The sequence below is a fragment of the Panthera onca genome, chromosome D4 (assembly GCF_046562875.1).
Source record: "Panthera onca isolate mPanOnc1 chromosome D4, mPanOnc1 haplotype 2, whole genome shotgun sequence".
Lineage (NCBI taxonomy): Eukaryota > Metazoa > Chordata > Mammalia > Carnivora > Felidae > Panthera > Panthera onca.
This window is the reverse complement of record NC_138351.1, coordinates 19918003-19938342: the sequence shown is the minus strand read 5'-3', so window position 1 is coordinate 19938342 and position 20340 is coordinate 19918003. Positions and strand designations below refer to the sequence as shown.

General features: G+C 41.0%; 1 protein-coding gene across 1 annotated transcript in view; it reads left to right on the top strand.

The window, feature by feature from the left end:
- The window catches only part of GNA14 (G protein subunit alpha 14), a 203585-nt gene that overhangs the window by 47841 nt on the left and 135404 nt on the right, over positions 1 to 20340 (top strand). The gene's annotated exons all lie outside the window — the stretch shown is intronic.

Below are 20340 nucleotides of genomic sequence, written 5' to 3'. Positions count from 1 at the left end.
AGCCTGGAGCCTGCTTCCGATTCTGTGTCTCCCTCTCTCTCTGCCCCTCCCGCATTCATGCTCTGTCTCTCTCTGTCTCAAAAATAAATAAACGTTAAAAAAAAATAAAAAATAAAATAAAATGATTAATCTAATACCTGCTTGTATTTGGTGCTAAGCCAGGCACAGTCCAGCCAGGGGTTGATCTCATGGGGCTTGTACTTGAGGAAGGGCAATACAGCGAAAATATAAAGTGTTGGTTCCAGTATACTGCAGTGACACGCACCTTAGCAAATACAGCTGTGAGATCTGAAAATGAAAAAGAAAAATCATTTTGAAGACAGAAGAATCAGGAAAGAAGTCCTGGAGGGCTGAGGACGGATAAGATGTACATGAGGGTTGGCAAACTCCAGAGCCTTCAGAGGACCGGGCAGGTAAACTAGTGAGTAAGTGAGGCAGGTGTAATAGTACAGGGAGTGCAGCGACTGGGACGAACTGGAAAAACTTGGTCTCTCCCAAAGAGGTGGCACCACTCAAGCCAGGCCAGTGGTTGCCACCTGGAAATAAAGGTCCAAAGTCACCAGATGGTTTATTTCATGAGGACGTAGAAGTGCAGTCTTAGAGGTGAGGTGTTCCCATTGACAACTAGCAAAAGCAAGCTAAGATCCTGCGAGGGTAAGCATGCATGTGTGCATGCGTCCACATGGTTCCGTGCACCTACACGTTAGCTTGCAACCCTGGAGTTAAACGTTAGGGGATGGAGTCTAGCACCCTAGGCACAGAGAGCCAAGTTTTGGATGCAAACAAGAAACTTAGGTGCTTCACAAAAAGCAGGAACATTGAGTATATGCAGGACCTCGTGGGGAATGTATATGGAAAGCAGGTCTGAGGACCTTGAATGCCAAGTAGAAAGTTTGAACCCTATGTCAGAATAGACAGCCAATGAAGATTTTTGAGCAAGGGTGTGTATTTATCAGGTGGAAGAAGAAACTGATCTACTGTAAGGGATGCATTAAATCAGAGTGCTAGGCACTATCCTACTTGATGGCATACCGCTATGTCACATGTTTTATACACGTTATAGCTCTCATCCTAACACACTAAGGTAGAGGTACGTGTTAATTCTGTTTATTTAACACTTGAGAAATGGAGGCTTTGGGGGATCCTCTAAAATCTTAGAGCCAGGAAGGGAGGGGACAGGATTTGAATCCGGGAATATTTGATCCCTAAGCTTGGATAGTCAGCCTCTCTGATAGATTCAGATTTAAGCAAGAGAAATATATTTCTCTTTTAACTTAGTAACTATCTTCCTATAAACTTCACCAGATCTTTAAGGATCCAAGAGCAAGGATGGAGCATTCAGTTCCTCCAGCAGGGCTGATAGGACGTAGCAATTTGATGTGGGAGGTAGAGCCCTGGCAGGGGGAAGGGTGTGATCAGTATGGTTTTTCATTTGAATAGCGGGAGATTGTCCTGATAAGGGGATGTCTGCCTCCCTGGAGGGTGAGGCTCCTCTCTTGAGAGCATGTTACCATTGTTGTGGGTCACCTGTTGCTCAACAGGCGAGGACTAAGTTTACCGATGGTTTCCAGGTTGTGACCCATGTCTCCCTATTCCTTTGGGAAGAATGTGGACTTTCTGACACGAAAGTCCAGTCTCGCATATTGTCTGTGCTCCTGATTTGTGTCAGTAGTGATGTCGGGTGTTTAAAAATAGGTTTAATATGGGTCTGATATCATTCTTAGGTGTATGCTTGACATGTGGTTTCCTAAATGGAAAAATCAATAAGAAGAGGTGTGAGATCCACTAACATTTCAGAATTTGTTGTTTGAACATGTGTTGATTGGGGGTGTGGGTATGTTTTGGTAACCAATAGTCTCTTCCTAATGACTTCCTGCATAATCTTTTTTTAAAAGTATGACCCAGGGATATCTTTTGCTTGTCCCCATAAGTGTATGGATGTTTGAAGAAGTTTCTTCCCTTGCCCTGTGCTGTGCTATGTCTGCCTCTCATTCTGAGGGACAGACTGGCTCACATGTTTAGACAACTTCTAGGACAGCAGGGCAGAACATAGAAGTTTGGGCTGCCATGGAAAAAGCGGGCCATCTGGTAACCATCCCCTGACCCTTCCCGGCAGAGATGAAAAGAGGAAGGCAGCTCCGTGGCATGTAAAAACAAAACAAAACAAAAACAATGAAACGTGAAATTGGGGCAGCTGGGTGGCTAGTTAGTTGAACGTCTGGCTTCAGGTCGTGATCTCATAGCTCGTGTGTTCAAGCCCTGCATTGGGCTCCATGCTGACAGCTCAGAGCCTGGAGCCTGCTTCAGATTCTGGGTGCCTCTCTCTCTCTCTGCCCCTCCCCCACTCATGCTCTGTCTCTCTTTCTCTCAAAAATAAATATTTATTTGCGTGAAATTGCTGTTCTATAAAATGAAATTATACTTACTACCTATGTCTTGAGGTCATGTGGTTTTGTTATGAATTTTATCTGCCCTCCTTCAACAATGTGGTCCTAGCAGCTGCCCTCAGTGCAAAGTCTGAGCCCAGAGACTTTATTTTACAGGGAGAAATCACTTAGGAATTGACTATAAAGGGTTAGGAAAATGATGGCGAGTTTGGCTGAGTTGAAAACTGGCGCTATACTAATTTTCATATCCTTGGCGTTAGTCTCCTCATCCTTTCTGGGGAAAAGGGGCATGACTTTACTCTCACTGTTTCCTGGCTATAAAGGATGTAAGTTGCAGAGCATCATTTTAGGGAGTTACCTTCTCAGTACAGAAGGCAATAACCCTGATGGTCATACTTAATTAATTCCAACTATCAGTGTTAGTTTAGGTAACCTAGGGGTTACCCAGTGTTTACCAACTAAAGGTTATAACCAAGGGGAGAGGAAAAAGGCAATATCCAGCCATCCTCCAAGCTTTCTCCACCCTGGATGAACAAACACCCCCTCCCCTTTTGACAAACACTTATCTATAAAGGCAGAGCTGACTCATGCTATGGCTTTTGAGAATGAGACACAGTAATACCTGAACCCCAAGAAGATACATGGAACAAAGAGTGTTGTTTGCTCTTCCAGGAACCCTGACTTCCTGATAAAAACCTAGCTCACTCCGTTTTGCATGAATAAAATTTCTAGGTCAAAGTCAAATGAATTGGCAATACTAACAGTTTGTTTAAGGCAGAGGTAGTTAAATAGATTTGCTCTTAAAAGTCTCAGGGAAATGAAGTGGCCTGGCCTATAACAAAGGTACACTCTCTGCACAATTGATGATTTGCTCACTGGGACAACAGGGACCTGGCTCTGTGAAAACCAATGCCAGGTTTTGGTAAACTGGTCCTAAAAGTTAGTGAAAGATTGCTGGGGCATCTGAAGGTTCTATGATTCCAAGTCTGATTTTTAAAAAAATATATATATATCCCAGTCGGTAGAAAATGAAAAGGAAGTTGTCTTTAAGTGCTATCTAAAACAAAATAACTCTCCTTTTTTGGCTCTGCTGGCACTTGACTTTTCTCACTGTAGTTAGCATGTGAATCCCCCACCCCTACCCCCACTATGTCTCCTGGCACTTTCAGGCAGTGGCTCAGAGGACTGAAGTGTCTTCCCTCCTTTGAAGAAATGGCCATGGTGATGACAGTTGAGAGCAACACAGTAAGTGCTCAGTACATAGGTGTGGAGCAGAGAAAGCTGTTAATTCTGTTTGGGGACAGAAGAATGACTTCCTGGCTGAGGCGACCTGTGATTCAGGTTCAGACTTCAGAGTAAGAGGGTATTACCCATAAGGGAAGGGGTGGGGGTGGGGGGAGTTGTATCTTCCATGCTATATGTGCTTAACTGTGCTCTAACTTGGATTTTATATTGAAAACCTTGTCTTGTTTCCTGACTCTTGTCTGTACAGTCTTATCCTTGCTTCTATGGCCTCTGATTAAGTGTTTGTTAAACTTGCCTAATTTTATTCTCCCCCTTGTATTCATTCAGTCCTTAGCTGCTTATTAGGTATCTGCTTATCTGGCTTCTTTGGTCCTTGGGAAAGCACTGTACCAAACATAAAATCCCTATAGATTTCCTCTGCCATTTTGATGTATGCTCAAGAAGTCCTTGGACACTGCTGGCTACTTTCATATTCCCTATTCATTCAATAAGAAATGCTGAAAAATAACAAGCATTTTATTGGTTGGGGTTCTGTGGTTATAAGCAACAGAAACTCTCTAACTTAAGCAAAAAAAAAAAAAATTCATTGAAGGGACAAGGGGTATGTTAGATGGAATAATGGCCTCTCCAAAATGTCCATGTCCTAATCCTGAAACGGGTGAATATTTCCTTATATGGCCAAAAAGACTTGGCAGATGGATTACGAATCTTGAAATGGGGAGAGTATTGTGGATTATCCACATCGGTCCAGTGTTATAACAGGGTCTTTATAAGAGGGAGGCAAGAAGGTCAGGGTCTGATGAGAAAGGATGACTGAAGCAGAGGTGAGAGGGCTGCCATCACTGGAGGAGATTACAAGTCAAAGAATACAAGTTGGTCTCTAGAAGATGGAAAAAAAATCAAGCTTTTTCTGGATTCTAGAGCCTCCAGAAGAAATGCAGACCTTGACAGGTCTTGATTTCTAGGACTTCTGACCTAAACTGTGAGATCATAAGTGAGTGTGCACATGCATGTGTGTTCACTGAGGTGCAATCTGCCTAACATAAAATTAACCATCTTAAAGTGAATATATCCGTGGCATTCAGTACAGTCACAAAGTTGTGCAACCATCACTATCTGGCTTGAAAACATTTTCATCACCCCAGAAGGAAGCTTTGGAGCTATCAGGTAGTTGCTTTCCATCCCTCAATCCCCTTTTCCCCAGTAACCACTAATCTGTGTTCTGTCTCAATAATTTTACCTGTTCCAGGTGTTCTGTGTATATTATATATTTATGTGACCTTTTGTGTCTGGCTTCCTTCAATGAGCATAATGTTTTTGAGGTTCATCCATGTTGTAGCATATATCAGTACTTTATTCCTTTTTATGGCTGAGTAATACTTCATTGTATGTCTGCATCAGTTTGTTTATCCATTCGTCTCCGGATGGCCATTTGGGCTGTGTGGACCATCTGGCTGTTGTGAACAGTGCCGCTATAAATATGCATGTGCACATTCCAATGAACACTTGTTTTTAAATTTTTAGGTATACCCATAGGAGTGAAATTGCTAGATCTTGTGATAACTCTGTTTAACTGTTAGAGAGTGTGTGCTTGAGCCAGGGGATGGGCAAAGGGGGAGAGAGAGAATCTTCATGCTGAGCCCAACTCAAGGCTCGATCTCAGAGCTGTGATAGAGTGACCTGAGCCAAAATCAAGAGCTTAACTGGTGCTTAACTGACTGAGCCACCCAGGTACCCCTCTCTTTATCTTTTTTGATCAACCGTCAAACTGTTGTCCTTAGCACCTGAACCATTTTATATTCCTACCTGCAATACACGAGGGTTTCAATTTCTCCACATCCTTGTTAACATTTATTATTTTCCTTTTTAAAAAAAATTTTAACTATCCTAATGGGATTGTCAATGTGGTTTTCATCTGCATTTCCCTAATGACTAATAATGTTAAATGTCCATTTTTATGTGCATATCTTGTTTGTAGAAAGGTATACTTAAGTCCTTTGCCCATTTTTTAATTGGGGTTTTTATTGAGTTGTAGGAATTTTTTTTTATATATTTGGAGGCTAGAACCTCATTCTGTGTTGTTTGAAGATACTAGGTTTGTGGTAATTTGTTACAACAGCAATAAAAAAAATGAAGGCAGAGGGATTCAAGAGTTGAAGGAAAAATTGAACAACTAAGTGTGGAAAAGAAGTTCTGGGATTCAGGTAGCAGGAATTAATGGCTGATCCATTTGAGGCATTCCTTTTAAGATGTATCTATTCTATATGCCTTCAAGTCTTGTGTCCCTGATTTAAAAGAGGAGAGTGGCTATTGAGCTTGAATAACATACAACTGTTTGGTCAGAAGGAAGCAGCTTCCCTTGATTGCTAGGACCACTAAGACTGCATGTAATTAAAATACAAGTGTTACTACCAGAAGAAGAGCAAATGGAAGCTGCAAAGGCAAAAAATAAAAGGGATCTACATAGGCATCCAAAGAAGGTCATTTTACAGAATAACAAAACAAACCTAATATGATAAAGACTTTAAGAGCTTTGACAGCCAAGGAGATAAATCTGGAATTATAAAATGGGGAAGATGCAGCACCAGGCAAGCACAAGGAAAAAGAAAATCACATAGGTTTAGTGAATAGACATCATAGACTCTATGAATTAGAGGCATACCATCTGAGAACAGGGAGGTGGTGATCCTGTTCTGTTCTGCCCTGAGCACAGCTTACTTCAGTGAGGAATTCCACTTGGGGCTCTGTACTTTGAGAGTCATACAGGCCAAGTGGAGCATTTCAGAGAGGAGAGGCCAGAAGATTGGAATCATTCCACTGGAGTGATAAGAGAAAATGGGACGTTCAACTGAAGAAGGCAAGATACTGGGCAAGAGGAGGTAGACCATGATAAATGTACTCAAAGCAGAGAGAATTAAGACCCAAATCTCAGTAGTTTAATAAAATATAAGTATTTCTTGCTTATCTCACAATCCAGGTGGGCCAGTGGTAGTGAGAGCTGAGTTCAGCTTCTTAGGCCATAGTGTTCCACCTTCCTCCAGACCTTTGCCTCCTCATGCAGTTAAGGAAGAGGGGTGGGAAAAAGGATCCTGCGTGCCTGAGTTGTGTATGGGTGTTCTTAGACCACACCTGGCTGTTCTGTACATCACTCCTTGCCTTCCATGGGCTAAAACTCATTCACATGGCCATACCCACTGCAGAGAATGCTGGGAAATGTAGTCTTGCTGCTCAGAAAAAAAAAAAAAAAAAAGCGACCTAGACATTAGCATGTGTCACTTTCTCAAGACTGTACACAGTGGGCCCACAACTCTGGGGAAGCTAGATTGATTAATTATTGACCCCAGGAGGAAAAAGGGAGGAAGCAAACAGTGCCTTTAGCTGTTTTGTTCTCATTAGCTTGGCTTCTTCATCTTCTTTCTCCCTGCCTTTTCTTTGTCTTTTCCTTCCCTGTCACAGGACTGAGTTTTGTGTTGACTCTGGCTTCATGACTCCTGAACCTTGCTCTTCCTTTTTTGCTCTTTGTCTTAATTATGATTTTGTGGCTACTGGTAAAAGTTGTATTCTATATACAGTGGGTAGAGCACACTGATGACTCATCGTCCAAACGTGGCTTGAAGTCTTGGCAAGTTTGTGTGTGTGTGTGTGTGTGTGTGTGTGTGTGTGTGTGTGTGTACGTGCATGTGCATGCATGTATGCAGCATGTTTAAACGTTGTATATCCAGGAAAATTTCAAATGTAAGTTTTCCTTGAAATAGATTATCAACTGAGTCTGCACGTCCCCATGGGCAAAGAATGGAAGGCCAGCATTCTGCTGCCATGGTCTTTACTCCTCTCTACTGCCTTTACAGTACTGGGACCTAGAGTCAATCTCTGCCTGTCACATTTGTGCTGTCATTTTGTTACACTCTTCCCTCCTTATGATTTTGTGATCCCTCCTTGACTGTTGCAGGCATAGGAGTTTGGGATCCCTTGCTTTTCCTCCTGTGACCTCAGCTGAAACCCTTGGTGGCAGTGGAGGATAGGGAGGTCACAACACCAGAAACTAGGTGTGTGGGGAGAGGGGTTGACCAAAGAACACCAAGATGTTTATTCCATGTGGAATGGAGGGCAGAGAATAGGATAGAGCAGTGGTCTCCAAGCCTTGATTGTGCACCTCATGTGTAAAATCACATGGGCACATATATCCCTCAAAGTAGGAATTATTACTAAAAAATCACATGTATATTCTCCTTTTACTTCTGAATGCAGTGTACTCTCAAGGTCGTAGTTAAAGATGACCATAAGTCCATATTCCAAATAATCTTCATTATAATTTTGGATTTCTGGGCCAACTTTTCGGTTGGCGGATATAGATGCTTAATGTTATCTTTAATTAGCAGTTTCTTGGCATTATTTAAACCTCTTCTACATTTTGTGAGAGTTTTATTGAAGCTAGATAATGTATTCCATAAGCTCTCTGACATGCAATTCAGCATATTGCAGTAAGCTGAATGGCAATGAATATGTAGGTCTGTCTTTGTCAACCCCTCTGAGATGCAGAATTTTATTTCTGCTCTTTTTCTCAGGATTCCTTTGACTCAACCTCATCGGAGGTCATCAGACAGGTGAAAGTACCTGTGTTTAAGACTTAAAAGTTTTAGGGGTGCCTGGGTGCTCAGTTGGTTATGTGTCCAACTTTAGCTCAGGTCATGAGCTCACTATTGGTGAGTTCAAGCCCGCATTGGGCTCTGTGCTGACAGCTCAGAGCCTGGAACCTCCTTTGGATTCTGTGTCTCCCTCTCTCTATTCCTCCCCCATTTGCACTCTTTCTCTCTCATTCTCTCATAAATAAACATTTAAAAAAGTTTAAAAAGACTTAAAATTTTTAGGTAGAAACCATTCATGTTAATTTTAATACTTTTTTTTCCCTGTGCATCAATGGAACATCTTGCCTGTTGGTCTTCTGGATGACCCCCTTGGGTCCACTGGTAGAGGGTTAGAGCTTTGCTACTCAAGCAGTGGTCTGTAGGGCAGCATGGGCATTGCTTGGGAAGATGTTAAAAATGCCAACTCTTAAGCCTCACCTCAGACCTACTGAGTCACAATCTGCATTTCAACAAGAGTTCTGGGAGATTTTGTATGCACAGGAAAGATTTCAAAACACTAGTTAAGGGGCCAGCCAAGGATTTGGGGTGGGGAGGGAGGGGACAGTGGAGGGCTGAAGGCATGAAGAAGAGATAATGGGATCTCATCATAACCTATAGACACTGGACACAGTAGTTAGGGTGTTAAACATCATGCCTAGACCCACACTCAGAAATGGGTCAGTTGGAACCCAATAGGACTAATCTGGAAAGATCTTCTAAAAAAAAATTCCCCAACCCCTCCACCAACAAGAAGATAAAACAAAAACAATTAAAATTGCAAATAAATGCTTACAGGAATTTCATGAACTTAAACAGAGAAAGCATTTGTTTTGGAATCTGGAGTCCGAGGAGTCCAGATTCCCCCAATGGTATTTTTTTTGGCTGCCAGAGCCTCTGCACATTTCCCAACTGTTTGCAATTAATCAGCCTGAAATGCTAATGACCTCAGATGTAAATTTGATGCTTTCCTGCCTCCCTTGATTCATTTCTTTCTTTCCCATCCTCTCAAACCTGAGTTCATTCTTGAAGACCTTGCCTCCATTTCCTGAGCAGATTCACAAAACAAAGGCTTGACTGTCTCTTAATGTGTTTGAGAATTAGGCCAATTAGAGAGGGGTGAAGCTTTTGCCTATCCCAAGACAGCTAGGCCTTAAACCAGCAAGTATTGCTGGGAAATTGCTCCACATCCTTCTGTATGCAGTTCGATCAAAACAAATGTCAAATGGCACTGCAGAGATCGGTGTGGAACCTGATTTAGCATGCCTTGGGTGGAGGTGTGAGAACCCAGCCCTTCCAGCCAGACTGGGGTTTCTGTCAGTACAGTCAAGGTTTTGGACCCCTCCTGGAGACTGCTCAATGCCCTGAGAATTCAAAGATGAGCAAGACCAGGCATCTGACTTACGGAGCCCAACGTCATAGGGCAATTAGAGATACATAGATTCCATGGCAACCATAGATATGTTGCACAACAACCAGAATATGTAGAAGATGTCAAATATTAAGAGTAGAGTGAAGGATCACACTTTGTAGTAACTGAGAAGAGGGGGAAAAGAGGGTTGTTTTTGAAAATTTGGATAATCTTTGTCCAGTGGACTGTCTAGATCAGCTTCTGCAAGATAGATGTCCAAATCAGCATAGTGTTGGCCAACTTCAAGGCCAAGGTGATGGATAGGGTCTCAGGAGAGGCAGATGGGGACTGGATTTTATCCTGGTGGACAGTGTCTCTTAAACCAGGGTGTACTTAACTGGGGTGTAAAGCAGAGGAGAGGGAAAGGTTGGTAAAATTTTGAGAGGGTAGTGATGAAGTTGGGCAAACTGACCAAAATTGAGGGAAAGCATGGCTCTGAGGGCCTGCTGAAATTGTAAGCTATAATTAACAGCACACATTTCAAGAATTCTGTCATTTCTTAGAGTCTTTTTGTGTGTGGAGTACAGTCAGTGCAGGTTTAGAAGCTTTGGGTGCCTTGGGCAGACAAACACAGGGAAGTGACGGTCAAATGCCAGGGAAACAGTGTTGAAATGATGAAACACACAATCTGTCCAGAAAAGAAAATGAAGCAACAAGGGAAAATAATTTAAGGAATAGGGAGAGCTTGGAGGAAGTCAAGGTGCTTAGTAGTTCCGGGAACTGAGCTGAGCTGAAGTTGTGGTCAGAGTGTATGACAATAGCATTTAGTATTTCACAAGTGGAAGTTTCTAGGTGATGTCAAGATTGGAGTCCCAGATTTTCCTCTGTGTGTTAAGTTTGGTCTGTCTCCCTGTATTTAAGGTGGTGGGGAAGGCGCACCAACAGATGAAGTTGGGTAATGGGGAGATTATAACAAGGGTTCACAGGAATTTGGGATCAAGTCTGTTTTTTCTGGGAGTTCAGGAACCCTGGGGCTCAAAGAGTCCATGTGTAGGCCAGACTGTAGCGAAGAGGAGCTTCCTGTCACTTGAGATTCAAATGCAGTGACCTAACTTGTTATCAAGCATTTCTTTTTTTTAATGTTTGTTTTTGAGGGGGGTGGGGTGGGGGGTGGCAGAGGGAGAGGGAGGGGATGTGTGCACACACACATAGGGGAGAGGGGCAGAGAGAGGGGATAGAGGAGCAGAGATATGCTCTGTGCTGACAGCAGAGAGCCTGATGTGGGGCTCAGACTCATAAACAGTGAGATCATGACCTGAGCTGAAGTCAGTCGCTTAACCAAGTGAGCCACGCAGGTGCCCTAAGCATTTATTTCTTACAAGAGAATCTGATCTGGATGGTTTTTGTTAATACCCAAACCAAAGTCACTTGCACTACATCTCTGAAAGTGTACCTTCCTTTTGTCCGCCCATTATAGTTGTGTGGGACTCGGATATGGATCCAGGGCCATCCTTTGTGGCAGAAAACACTTGATAGCAGTTAGTTTGCTTGGGCACATGGACTTCTTTTATCTTCACAACAACCTCATGACTTTCATACTGTTGTTATATTTTTTGCACGTGAAGAAATAAGCGCCGAGAGGTTACATGACTAACTCGGGTGTATAGGATTCCAAACATGTTTCTTAAAAGTAGCAGCAGGCTTTATGGTTTCTTCCCTCAGCCTATCACAGAATAGCAGATAACCAAGGTTTCATGTGGTCCCTGTAAATGTGGGTCCTTCTCCTCCCACACACCTTCACATCCCCAGACTCCACACAAGGCCAGCCACATGGTCTGCTCTCCCAGTTTGATAGGAATGCCATAGGAATGCCACTAATGTCCCACATCTCAGAGTTCCCTGGTAGAGACCTGCCTACCCCATCTCCTGCATTTGCCAGGGCTAGATGACCAGAGAACAGGGTAGAGGCAGTGACTTTGCAGGTGCCTCAAACATTAGAGTCTGTATCATCCTGTAATCTGAGATGACAACCATAGCCCGCTATAGACCTGTGAGGCTATGTTTTGGATGAGAGTCAGCTTGGAAGGATTTATCACTTATGAAAATGATTGATCTTCAGTTTTACTGGAGTATTCTAGGTGGACTTACAGTCTCTGCCCCTCTCTCCCAACTGGTTCATTCCTTTTCCAGGTTATAAATCCTTTCTATGTTACTGTGTTTGAAGTGTGTTTCTTTCTAAGGACAAAATTTGTTCAGAAATGAGGTGCTTGAGGGTTTCAACTAAATTACAATATGGGAAACATTGTATGAGGACAAGGTTTTAAGTGAGGTCAGCATTGAAAGAATAGTCCTCATGGCTTAAACTGAGGGTCTGGATGCACTTCCATGAAGTTATATATTTTTTCACCTCCATTCAATTTTTTAAACTTCATGAGTTTTTTTTTAATGTTTATTTTTTGAGAGAGAGAACACAAGTTGGGGAGGGGCATAGAAAGGCAGACAGAGAATCCAAAGCAGCTCAGGCTCTGAGCTGTCAGCATAGAGCGCTACGTGGGGCTTGAACCCATGAGCCATGAGATCATGACCTGAGCCAAAGTCAGACAGTTAATCGACTGAGCCACCCAGGTGCCCCTTAAATTTCATGAAGTTTAAGACAACCTGCTAATCTGTGTCTCCAAATGGTAGCAGTATGAGAACAAACTTGTTCTTTTCACTTTATAGATTGCTGTTTCCCCATTGTTCCTATTCCAACAGTTGAGTCACATTTGAAGCACAGAGTAGAATAAGTTCTAAACAAGTTTTTCAAGTGATATAAAACTGTCATTGGTCCTAGACCTAATAATACAGTTTTCTAGAATTATGTGAGAGATAGAAACCACAGAGCCACTGATGCAGGAGAGTCCCAAAGTTCCTCCGATAAAAGCAAGACAAGACTTAATCTTGTTGCTGTGATCATTTGTCATTTCACTCAATCACCCTTGGCCTCCTGTTTGTAGGCTCTGATGATGAGTGTCCTCACACTGCAGTGATAAGAACTCTTAATGGTGAGAGGAGAGTATTTACGATTTCTATCTTTACTTCCATAAAAGACATAACTCCTTGGAGAACAAGAGTTGTGAGATCATTTTATGGGAAAAACAAGTTTACTCAGAGCTGTGTAAGTAGCAGAGTCAGTCACTGGGGTGCTGGGATCCATCAGAGCCTGAGGCAATAATGAATTTACCATCAAAACAGCCCCTTGGAGCCCTGATACTGCTACCAGCAATTCTGAAATACTCTTTCAAAATCTTTTTCTGTCTTTCTGCTTCTACATTCTATAGAGCCCTCTTTGGAAGTCTTCAATAAATAGGCTCCCAGAGAGTTTGATAGATAGGAAATATCAGAAGTTTAAGGAGGCTATACTAAAATGATTCTAATTGTGTTGATGGTAAACTAGCTCCCTCCTAAGAGCCCTTTTGGGAAAGAGAAAGAAGTCTTATTTGATGGGTGACAGACTTGGTGGGAGGGTGTCCCAACGCTGGAAGATGGTTGGACTTGGGTATTTTTTTTCAAAGCACCTTGACTTAAATCCACCAAAAGGCTCATGGCTACCAGACCCACCCATTAAATGTCTGAATATATGAAGGGTAAGGTGTGGTCAAGGTCTGACAACTGTACTCTGTTTTACTGTTAGGATAACCAAATTGGCAAAGCTGTGAACTGTGATTAATGGGAAATGGGATTTATCTGATTGTTTTGAAGTGCAGAGTGTTTAAGAAAGTATGGATTAATTGTTCATTCTGATGGAAGGAGGCAGTAAATGCAGGTGTCCAAACTCATACAGTCTGGTAATAAGTAAAATGAGTTTCTGAGTAATTTTAAGATGAGGGACTAGTCTCCCCATTAACTCTTTAAGCATCTTGTGGATCTACATATTAGCAAGTGCCTTGATATCTAGCGTAAAGCTCTTATTTTCCAATTGCTAGCAGAGGACTAGGAGCATAATTGTCCCAAAGATACTCATGCATTATTAGAGTTCTGTGCATACACATACATGCCTTATGGGAAATACTAGAATTTAGCAAGGAAGAGACATATGTTTGGGAGCTATTTGCTGATAATGTGGGGTTCAGATGTTTGGCATGTTTAGGTTACATCAGGCTCCTATTCTTGGTATCATTTACTCTGGAAAACATTTTCTATGTTTCTGAGAATGTTCATAAATTTGAGAACACTTAAAACATTCATTTAGCCTTTTTAGCCTTTTTATTACTTAGTTGTTACTTGATAGAGTCATGGAATACATTGCATCTCCATAAAAGTTTGAGGGAGTGAGTGTAGGCTTTTAGACCATGGAGAATAGAAGAAATTACTGAATGGACAACTCACTTGTGATAATGAAGTAAAGAATGTGGAAGGGAATGTGGGAAACATTAACTGTTAGGTCATATCTAATTATTGGTCTTATAACATCACATTATCTCATTTATCTTAAAAAACTACTCAAATTCATAAACTGGAAATATTCAGTGGTGATATGATTCAGTAATATAAGATGAAGATGTTACTCTGTGAAAATGGGCTATTTCTTTAAAAATGTCACTTCTCTCTTAAGCAGAAAATGAAAACTATAAGCATCCATGCATTCAAATTGTAGATGGGAAGTAAAGCATCTCATTTTTAAAAATTCTGTTGGTTTACACTGTGGAAACAATATTCAGACACTGTTATCAACTAAAGAAATGTTGGGACTTTCCAAGAGCATCAGTCATACTTACTTTAATCTTTGCCCTATGTAATCTCTGGACAAACAGCAAAGAATCCTCTTGAAACCTAATTCTCTACTCCCCATCCACCCCTCACTATATCCCTCCATCTCTGTCCCTTTACAAGCCAAAATATAAACTGAAAATCCACAGAACAGTTCCTGGATTATCAGAAGTTTTATATATCTCCAGTTAAAAAGATACCACCGTGAAAGATTTTATCATCTTAGTAAATGCTCATCACCCCTGATGATAAAAATTCACTGACATTTCAGCACCACGGACAGCACCACGCAGTGCTGCATCCCCTCCCCCAATTGTAGTCATGTTACCTCTGGTCTGACAAGGGGGTGAGAGATAGCTGTGCTGGCGTAAAATGGCAGTTCTTATACTTGACTTCACATTAAAATCACCTAAAGAATTTTTAATATCCCAAAGTCCAGCCCTCACCACCCTGAACCAATTAAATTACAATATGTGGAGTGGATCCCGAGCATTAATTCTTAAAGCTTTCCAGCCTTACAACCAATAAATTGGTAATTGCTAGGTGATGATTGAAGTTTGCTTCTAAAATAGAGGTTCTCAAACTTAATTGCATCTTAGAATTATCCAGGTAACTTAAAAAAAATCATTGCTGGTACTCATCCCTGGACATTGTAGCTGAGTTGGCCTGAGTTAAGACACAAACATCAGTAGTTTTAAATAGTTCTCCAGGTGATTCTAGATAATAAGGGTTGATTAAACACTACTCTAATGCAAGATCTAGAATTAAAATTTTATTTCATGTGGAATGTTTAGGCAACTTTGGTATCTCATACGAGTCCTACATTCTAGAAGGAAGCAATGTCTAGTTTGCATGACATTGGACTTAAAGTTGGGAAATTCTGGCTCTAGCCAGATTTGCAATCAAAGAAGCTACTTTCTGATCATTGCCTAGGCCAAACCCAACCCTAAATGTTGGATAAGAGCATGAGGTATGAATTCATAACTTTCCAACTTGTTTACAAACATCATCTTCTGTCTTTAACACTGGAGATTTCAAACTATGTTCTAGAGAAGTTAAAAATGACCTTAGCAGCTTCCTTTACCTTCCCTCACAATAGAGTATATCTCTGGTTTATTCACTCTAAATAAGTTGAGAGTGTTCGGCAGACATCAAATGGTGTTTACCAAATACTCTACATGCTCCCTTGTGTTTTCAGTCTTATCTGCAGTAACACTGGAGCCTTGTAATTCTGAGCATGGAGTTTCTTCTTGTATGAGGCACATAGAACTCCCATACATGTCCAATTCCCCTTTATTGCTGCGACCACATGTCACAGATAAGGTTGCTTCAACATGGAGGAGGGCTGCCTGCCTGCATGAGATTGAGAATAGACTGAAAAGCTACTGAGATTATATGTCAGAGCTTGACTGGTGTGATGGCTGTTGTTAATTATATATAATGAGATATTCAAAGATGAATGAATATTCCTGAGATTTTGAGCTAATGAGGATCCCTATGTTCCCATCTATTCAAATTAAGAGGAGAAACAGTATATACAATATATGGATTCCAGATTGTATAAGTTTTTCCCATTAATCATTATTAGCTGTACTAATGTGTATATTTAACCACATTTCCAGATTCATGGAAACTTGGGGGAAAAAATCCTTCAGTGCACTTGGAATTACCAAACAACTTCTTGAAATCATGAATAAGGCACTAAAAACCATGATTTCTCTTTACCTTAGTTTGCCTTTTTCTTTATACTTTGAATATTCTTAAGCTTGATCATTTCTGTTGCTGAGACTAGTTTTAAAGCCATGCCCTTCAATGAGAAAGAATGAAATATGGCCTTTTGTAGCAACGTGGATGGAACTGGAGAGTCTTAGGCTAAGTGAAAGAAGTCATGCAGAGAAAGACAGATACCATATGTTTTCACTCTTAGGTGGATCCTGAAAAACTTAACAGAAGACCATGGGGGAGGGGAAGGGGAAAAAGAAAAAAAAAGTTAGAGAGGGAGGGAGCCAAACCATAAAAGACTCTTAAAAACTGAGAACAATCTGAGGGTTGATGGGGGGTAGGAAGGAGAGGAGGGTGGGTGATGGGTATTGAGGAGGGCACCTGTTGGGATGAGCACTGGGTGTTGTATGGAAAACAATTTGACAATAAATTTCATGTTAAAAAAATAATAAAGCCATGCCCTTATTTACAGTCAGTGGCAACTTGCTCCCCTGTGTTCCTTCCAGGTCTTCTCTTCTGCTGAACTGATTGTGTGCTACATTCCCTACTGGTTCCCTTCTTCCCTGAGGTTAAACTAGTAGCATGCCAACCTCCACATTTCCCCAACTTCTGGTCTAATAACTACAGAGAAGCAGACACAGGTTAAAACAAAGAAACAGAAGTGGCATTTAAATGGCACAAGAAGTCTAGTGATTAAATAATGATTAAATAATAGAAGATGGTACTCTGTGAAAGTGAGCTATTTAGCCCATTTTTGGCCACTGATAATTTTTGAACTATGATGGTTCTTAACCTGATGTCAGGCATCTTAGTCTCTTGGAGGTTTTGATGAAAGATCTTCCTCATTCTATTGCTCATCCTTTGACTTCCCCAATTTCTTGATCACTCCATCACAGGGCCTGCAGATGCCCTGAAAAGTGGAGCCAGCTTATTAATACTCACTTCTTTGAGCATAGGTCAATTATATCCCAATGGGAGCTGTAACCTAGGTCTTAACCATCAGTGCTCCCCTCTCTTGCAACTCCAGCATCCTTTGTACTTAGTCAACTTAGATTATCCTCTGGAAGTTTTCAAGATTTGAGAAAAGTAATTTTCAAGCAGGCTATTAAAGTAAACTATAATCTAATTTTAGCTGAAACAATATCACTAAGTATTTATTTAGCACTAACAGTGTCTTTGTGGTTTATACCTGCAATTCCTAATCACTTAGTTCTATAGAGTTGTGCTTGTCTATCTGCAATACTATTTCCATGAAGCCATCAGTGGAACATTTAACAAATTATTGCCATAGCTTGCTAAATTATGACCCCAAAGCATTCAGAAGCATACTGTGTTCACTTTTGTAATTGGATTTGGCCTGACCTTGTTTTAAAATGTGTAGACTCCCCAAGAGACACACAGATAGCAGGTTTTTGCAAGATTTTCAAGTCATGGGATACCTTTTAGGCTAATTATTGCTTTAAGATACTTAATTTCTTTGATAGACTCAATTACCTTGGCTAATTCAAATTATTTGGATATTTATTTGTAGCTAGTTAATTTCCATTTCTAATTAGATTGTGATTTGATATAAACATTTAAAAAATCTGTGAGTCATGGGTCACAGATCAATTTATTACGTATTGAAACAAAACTGCCTCTTCTAAGATACCTCTTGAGGTATTCTTAGAAATAGAGTCTAGTTACATACTTGGTAGACCTAAGAGTATATATTTGTTTTCATCTTATGAAAGAAAGAGGTGGAAAAGAAAAATAAAAAGGTAGGAGTGATCCAATATGGGAAGATGTAAGGTTTAGTCTGGATTTCTTTCCCATTCTAAATAGTTTCATAGACACATCTTATAATCTTTTCTCCCTCCAAGTTGGATCTTCCCCCTGATATTTTTTTTTTGGTGAAACATTTTAGTTACTTTGTCCTTTTTCCAATTCCTTATCACTTGCCCCAAATCACCCACTGCTAATGAAGACCAACTGTAGTTTTTCAAACGACTTTTTTTTCCTGCTTAACTTATTTTCACAGGTTTCCAGTTGACACTGCTCAGGGAGATAGTTTTCATGGGCTTTCCAGCTCACACTGCTCAGTGCTTCCCCTTAGTACTGTGGTCTCCCCACTATTCTCTTTTGATTGCTCCTCAGCATTGACCAACATTTTCATAGTATAAATAAGGAAGCAGGTTGAGATGGGAACACATTCTCCTATAATGCAGCACCCTAGCATTAAAGTCGAAGACTTGTGACTTCTGTCCATGCCCTGAAGGGAAAAATGAATACCTATTTTCTTGGCTTGTCTATAAACACAAGTCTCAGCTTGTGGAATTTGAATTCCCAGGATAAAAGTTTTGTTTCAGACTAAACAAAATGTGCATTCTGCATTCTGTTGTTCTTAGATATTCTCCATATTCCCAGCTACCAGAACCTGGCATATTAGTGGAATATCAGAAAGACTGATGGAATTGAAAAGCAAAAGGGTTGAAAGACAACAATTGCTATCCTACTTGTATTAGGTCTCTGTCTTTTCCCCTTAAAAATTGACATATGCTTACCGTTTATGCAAATGACTATTGAGTATAAATATAAGTGGTAAAATGAGTATTTTTTCTTTTGACTGTTAACGGCTCATGATATGTACATGGAACAGATTGGCCTTTGCCGTGTGCTATATTTTCTGGGTCTGATCTCTATGCTTCAGTATCTGCCTAGTCTCTCAGTCTGTCCATCTAGGTTTGCTTTCACTTGTCCCCATTCTGAATTCTTAGTGGGACTTCACTTCTTCATTCTGTGGGCACTTTTGCACTCAGCCCTGTGTACCTCTGGAAAACCTGGGTGTTAGGTGCACTTTGTGAGAGTATGATGGCAGCCCAGTCTTACCTGCCACTTAGCCCCATTCATGAGGATCCCTTTCTCTCAATCCAAAAGCAATAGCACCAAACCTTCTTACATGTCCTCAGCCACCTGTGTCCCCACTCCAAAATAGCCCCATTGCCTAAATGAGTATCATTCTGTACCTCTGGTGGACCTCGGTAGCCCTTACCTTTAGAAGAGCCCATCTGAGATTGTCATCATCCCCTAATTCTCCTGCTTTGATCCTTCTTCCTTCCTTGATCTTTAGAATCACTCTTCTGACTTTTTCTAAATGGGTGTTGTTGCTAAAAAGAGACCATTTAACCTGCATCTCCATCGAGGTGACCAACAATCCATTTGTTCCCCTTGCTTTCTTCTGCTCTAGCCACTGTGCTGATACTGCTGTTTTTGAGGATTTGGGTAACCCTAAGCCCCATGGCAGAAGCACTGTATCATCTTTGTTTTTTTTTCTGCTTGTGTTCAGCGTTTGGCACCATTGGCCCTCCCTCCTTGACACAGTCTTGACTTACTATGCAGCCTCATCTCCCAATTTTGTGGTGCTCTTCCTTTACAAGACCCTACATTAGCTCCTTTATCTTTTCACTGACCTCTCTTTTCCAAGCTCATCTCCTTGCCTTCATTGGGAGGACTTTTTCTAGTGTCACTTTTCTGCATATGATTCCATTTCCTATCCTTGTATGTGCAGGGCAGTGACCTGGGTATTGTATTTGATCCAGCATTTTAATGAATTTTTTTGGGGGGTGTGTTCTTAAGCTTCAATTTCAATAATATATTTTATTTTAGTCAGTATACAAAAAGTATTTTAACATGTACTCAATAAACATTGAGGGATTTTACTTTTTGGTACCAAGTCTTTGAAGTCCAGTGTATATTTACAGCACTTTCTGGTTTCAAGTGGCCACATTAAAAGTGCTCAATAGCCACATGTGGCTGGTGGCTACCATATGGGATAGAATAGTCTTAGGGTATTGATTTAAGATGCTCTACCCATATGTGCCCAACAAGGCCTACCTTCAGTCCCACTTAACCCAAGATACTGGCAATTCCCCTCTGTCAAAATGAATCTCTGCCTCGTCCAGAGTACTCTTTTTGACTGTGAACTCATAGAACTCATGAACTCATAGAACTCCTATTACCCCTTGTTCGTCTTAGAAAAATGCCATGAATGGGGCACCTGGGTGGCTCAGTCGGTTAACCGTCTGACTTGGGCTCCGATGATGATCTCATGGTTCGTGGTTCAAGCCCCGTGTCAGGCTCTGTGCTGACAGCTCAAAGTCTGGAAACTGCTTCCATTTGTGTCTCCATCTCTCTCTCTGCCTCTCCCCTGCTTGTGCTCTCTCTCTCTCCTTCAAAAATAAATAAAAATGAAAAAATGAAAAAAAATACCATGAACATAGAGAAG